Raw genomic sequence first — 5,987 nt, 5'->3', positions numbered from 1 at the left:
TCTATTCTTATTTAACTCTGTTTTCCACTGCCAAAACGTCTGCGCTCGGCAGTGAGAAAAAAGATCCTTTTCCACAGGCCAAAGGACCGTCCAGCTGCTCAGAATAAAAGCCGACATCCAGAAATGAAGGAGCAAGAGGCTGTGTGCAAGCGTTACGGAGAGGCAGATCCACAGCTGGAAGGGACTCGGCGATGCAGGTTTACCCAAGGTGAGGAGCCGATCGGCAGGAAAGCTTAGTGACATCCTTCTGAGCACAGCCCATCAACATCGCTCACCACTAGCATTTAGCCAGCCATTTAATCCCACTCAAGACAGAGTGCCAGCCAGGACCAGAGAAAGGGATATCTACATCTCTGACACCAGACAAGGACAGCTCAGACCGCTTCTGCCCACCCCCAGTCCCTCTGGCTCTGTGGCAAGGAAATTTCTGCCTGATTTACAGAGCCTTGCCACTGAAGCAGCGGGATGCTCATTTGCAGAGTTATAAAACACCAGTTTTCTAAAGCAGCCCACAATATGAAGGCTTAGCATAGACCAGCCTCAGGAGGAACTGGAAAGCTATTTTGTCAGGGCTCAAACAAGCAAATAAAATGTCTAGGCAACAAGAAAATAACCCAAACAATCATCTGTCTCCAGCTGTTCCCTGTTTAGCACAGGGCAAACACAGTCCGGTCATGCTGCTGTTGTAGCTCCCTGAGAAGAGGAAATGAATTGCTGTGGGACAGGGTGGGATGGGGACACTGGATGAGTGCAAGAAGCCCTCCAGGGTGTCCACATGGACACCAGGGCACAGCTGAGCTCTGAATGACCCTGGTGGGAAACTCACACAGGCACATCAGTGCAACCTGAAACACCCCAAACACAGCCTGTGCTGGGGAAGGGTGGCAATGTGTGCATGATGTCCTGGTCTCATGCTGGCAGCAGCTCTTGGGGTTTGTGGAGGGAAGGAGGACCCAAGGGAGCTGCAGCACTTCCTTTCTCTGCTGCCTGCCATGTACCTTCCACATTTCCAGTAATGTGAAAGAGGAGCACTGCCCGGCCCACCAGCACCCATGTGCCATCACTGCAACGAGCTAAGCAGAGATCAGGAATGTTGTTAATACAACCAAGCAACGAGAAACAGTCCCCCCCCCCTTCCCCTTTTTTTTTTTTTTTGGCACATCTTTATGAGTGTGTTGTAAGCAACCGCAGGGCGTTTAATTTGATCTCCTCTCTGAGGACTGCCACTTTCAGTTGTTTTTCTAAACTCAAGCAGCCTCAGTCTGAAGCTTGCTTATAACATACAAACAGGCTGCTGCACGTCTGTGGGTCTCTCAGGCCACAGAAGAGCTCCAAGACAGTTAAATCCCTCTGGCAAGAGCAACACCTGCAGAAACATTTACATTTATCTCCCTGGACCCTGGTCCAGCCTGCAGCCTTTGGGCAGGTGCAAGCTGAAGGCAAAAGAGGTTCGGATCCCTCCTTCCTGAGGTCCGACAGCCACAGCAAGAGCTGCTCCCACATCAGTGCTCTGGGCATGGGCACCTGCAGCAGCGCTCAGACCTCCCATGCCAAGGCCAGGTGTTTGCACAGGGAGTCCTGGCTGTCAGAGGATGCCTCAAAGACCAACGGGGGCCACAGGTCTGGCTCTGCAAGCCTGCAAATCACTTTAGAGCATGGATTAACCAGGTGTTATCTAGCCAGGCTGGTTAGAGGGAAGAGGGTGACTCCCAAGGGTGCATCAAGATGTTTCGCATCAGAAACACCCACCATTTCTGCCCCCATGGCCGCACACAGGCATACCACACAGCCTTGGGGCTCCACAAATTAAACATCTGCACAGCTCCAACTATCTTTTGGCCTCTTGTTTATGCTGAGGAGGATTCAGGGCTGGAACTGGTTTTAATGCCTGGGCTCACTGAAAAATCTCTGCACGTCTGCACTGCTTAAACTTGCCTGAAATACTCTTGCTGTAGGTACCAGAAAAAGTGGAGTGTTTTGCACCTGCTAGGAATGTTATCGCCACTTTTCCTGTTTTGACTTGCTTTTATGGTTCCTTCCTGTTAGCTTTCACTGCTTGATTGCACTTTATTTTGTTGTTTGAACAAGCATTTCCTATCTATTGCAGTGTCTGCTCCCATGTGAGTTCTCCATCCTGGAGAGACTCAGCCAGGTACAGGAGGAACAAGGAAGGTGTTCCCAGCCCTGCTCACATAGCCATGGCCAGCCCAGCAAACGAGAAGGGTAGGACAAGAAGAGCAGGTAAAAGCATTAGCTTAGCACACATAGGATTGCAAAAATACCGGGTATTTCTTCCCTCTGGACAGCTGAGAACAGCTGCTCCAGCTGTTGTGTGCACCTCCCAGCTGGTTCTCCGTACAAGAGTGAGCCAGGCCTCCATCACAGCACAGCTTCCTGGCTACCACAACTGACTGGAGCAAGGGGAGAGAAACATCCTTTCTTAAGTCTCTCCTTGTCACCATTTCCTCCACATTCTCTCACAGGTTCTCAGAACTTCCTTAGGCAGGGAGGGTGCCACCATGAAGCCAAAGGCAGCTGTGCGTCTCTGTCCCCTTCAGCTGCCGAGCACACATCTGATAGCCCCGAAATGGCTGCAGCAGGGACGGGGACTTTCCCAGTGGCTGGCCACGTCGGCTGTGCGTGGCTCCCTGCTTTGGGTGGAGAGGGCTCAGCAGGATCCCTGAGGCAGGCCATGGCGAGTCTGTCTGCGTCAGACACCCAAAACACACTGCGTGCTGCAGGCTGGAGCGGTGGGACAGCTGGCTGCCAGGCACCTCCTAGAGGAGACATGACATGAAGGGCCGTAAAGTGGCCATAGGGCCTATCAGACCTTGCAACAAAGAGTGGCAGAAGGCGATGAAGGCCCATACCTGGCTGGAGAGCAGCTGGTGGAACCTGTGTCATATCCATTGCTCCAGCTCAGCCAGAGAAGCCCACAGATGCAAAACCACATAGGACATCCTGGTGCCTATGAGACGGGGTGTAGCACAGAGCTATCCTTATGGTTGGTGTAAACTCCCAAGTCACAGGGGTGCCTGCTGCCTTCCTGGCAATGAACTAATTTCCTAAAACAGCACTAAGTACCTAGGGCTGCCAACAACCCCACTTCACCACACATGGGAACCTGCATGCTTGTTCTGTAGGGTCAACAGATCAGGGGTGAGCTCAGCAAGGACTCTCCCAACATCACTTTCCTTGCCATGCAATTCACCAACCGCCCATGGTCCTCCTGCTCTCACAGCACTACTTGCTTCCTCTAGCCCCAGCTGTCACCGCACCTGCCCTGCAAGAGTCGGGCCTAGCAGAGCAGCGGGAAGACTGCCATTGCTGCAAGCAGCTCACAGAAGCTACATGTGGCTCTATCACTTTTTGGTGGCAAAGATCAAAAGGTCAGCCATCAGCTGCAAAGAGGGAAGAAAATCGGTCCCATTTGGACCCATGCTGAAGGCAGCTAATGTTGGAAATAGAAGGTAGGATCAGCAGGGACACACCAGGCCAGCATCTGGCAGCTCCTACAGAGGAAAAAGGGCAGCACTCACCACTGTACAGAAAGGGCAGCACTTCTCACTTGTGGGACATTCAGTGTAGGTTGGTCCAGTGGCTAAAGATGGAGAGAATTGAATAAAAGGACCTCAAGGCAGGAGGGGGATGATACACGGCCAGTCCCAAAAAGAAATAAAGGAGGAGAAAAAAAAAGAATATAGGTGCAACCTGGATGCAGGGTTAGAATGCATTATCTGGGACTGCTGCACAATGCAGCTGCCCCCGCACATCATTTTCCTGTTGCTGTTCAAGGACATCACCCCTCTCTGTTCACATAGACTGACAGTGAAAAGGTAACGCAAGGGGTGACAGTGAAAAGTCTTCCTACTGGTGTGTCATCCATTTTTGAGTCAAGTGCAAAGTATCCTGCACTGATCATCTTAAGCTTGGATATTGCTACAAATTGTGTAGTCAGATGAATAACGCATACCCAAGCAGCAACTTCAACACACCAGCATTTCAAAGGACATGGGTCAGGTCAGAAATGAAGCATCCAGCAGGGCACAGACAGTTTACCTCAGGCAGAGAGAACCTAAGCAGGACAACAAGTGCCAGTCTGGACAGAGAAGGCTTGCACAAGTGTAATACTGATGAGGGGCTTGCAGCTGCACATTTCCAAGCTTTTTGGCTTGTAACATTTTTCTAAAAAACAAAAAGCATTGCAAGCCAAAGCTCTCAGAATTCTATGCTTATGTCCCAATATCCCATTTTTCAGCATTTGGCTTCTTCAAACTGCTTTGAAAAAAATAAATAACAATTCATGTAAAAGCAACATTCACATAAATGAATGATTTATTTGCAACTTCAGTTTTATTTTCACAGCTTTTTGATTGATATTAGCACACTTGACAGGTCCAATTTATATGCAAATCAGTTAACATTCACAGTCTAAAGAAGAAAAACTTCATTTTTCATGCTTTGGATATCATTAAACTCTCTGAACACTTTGCTCAGCCAGATGTTCCTCAAATTAATCAGTTTTTGCTGCAGATCACTTGCCCTTGCTATCCATTAGGCTCACAGAGATCTCAGGGATTGGGGAAAGAGACATTTTTGTGGGTATACATGAATTTAAGAGTGGGTTATGCTGTACCACAAACACACGAGCACTGTAAACTACAGGCTCTTGCAGTGTGTGTGTGTGCCTGATGTTAGAAGACCACAAATGAGGACAACAGATTTTCCAGTTCCCAGTTCTGGCTGTTTTCTCTTGCAACCTTGCTCCCAAGTCTAATTGGTGCCAGAAGCATTTTCTTAGAAAGAGCTTTTCTGTAGGACAGTTCTTGTCCCTGTATATCACAAGATTTTCTAACTGAGACTTGAAAAGCATCCAGGATCTCTCCCGTAAATATTGACATAGTTACAGGATCACTACGGCTCCTAAATCAAAAACTGGAGGAGGGGAAATGGCAATATGGAACAGGAGTCTGTACTCAGAAGGACCTAGACAGGAAGGAAAAAGAGTAACTCTGATGGTTTTTGCAGAGTTTGCCGTCTGGGATTGTCCCACCATGCGCTGTGTTCTCAGGAAAGTCCTGATCTGAAGCCTAATGACATCAATGGAAAAACTTCCAGTGGTACCAAAAGGTTTTGGATCAGGAGCTACTTCTTTTTCCCTCTTTCAAGTTTGTTTTTAAAAAATAAATAAATAAATAAATAATCTCTTCAACGGTTAAACCACTTGGTGTCTCTCTTCTGCTCCTTCTTTACTGTTATTATCTAAAGTTTCAGGACAGACCTGGACAGGAAAGGGTGGTATATTGTTTCCAGGAACAGAATAGGGGGAAGGCTGCAGCAGCAGTTGCTGAGAAAACATGATGCAGTCTTTAGGCAGTCGGACTTTCTTTTCTTGTATTTAGCCAATACTCTTCTCTGACAAAAGAGACAGGCTTGAGAGCTCTCACACAAATCATGACTTGAAGAAGTGCTGGTGTCGGAAGGCCCGTGCATGGGGCTGGGAATCAGGGAGCTGGAGCCTTGTGGCTTTGGGGAAACCACAAAACCCTTCTTGCTCAACTTCCCCATTGTGGGAAGGGGAGACTTCATTCCGGCGCTTGCCTTAGGCTACGGTGAAGATCGAGGAGAGTTTTGGAAAATGCCTTGGTGGTCATTTGTGCAGTAATTAAAAAAATAAAATGTTCCAAAACAAAACCAAGTCACAAAATAAGACTTCTCCCAACCAAACTCTTCCCAAGAGTGAAGGCACGTGCTTATACTAGGAACAACTCAAAAGACCGGCTCTTGCACAAAACCACTTGGGACAAGGAGTGCAGTTTTGCACGCACCTGTGCCCAGCACCCTGTGCGAGCTGCAGAAATGCGGACTGTCCCTGGTCACGGCTCACTGCCGAAGACAGGATCAGGCCTCGCAGCACCCCACGGGAGCGAAGAGCCCCGGTCTGGGTGGCTGGGAGGACGGGGGGGGGGGGGGGGTGCCTCTCTCCG

Source organism: Anser brachyrhynchus (assembly GCF_964034855.1).
Source record: "Anser brachyrhynchus genome assembly, chromosome: 1".
NCBI lineage: Eukaryota > Metazoa > Chordata > Aves > Anseriformes > Anatidae > Anser > Anser brachyrhynchus.
The sequence above is the reverse complement of the archived record's forward strand: the minus strand, read 5'-3'. Positions refer to the sequence as shown.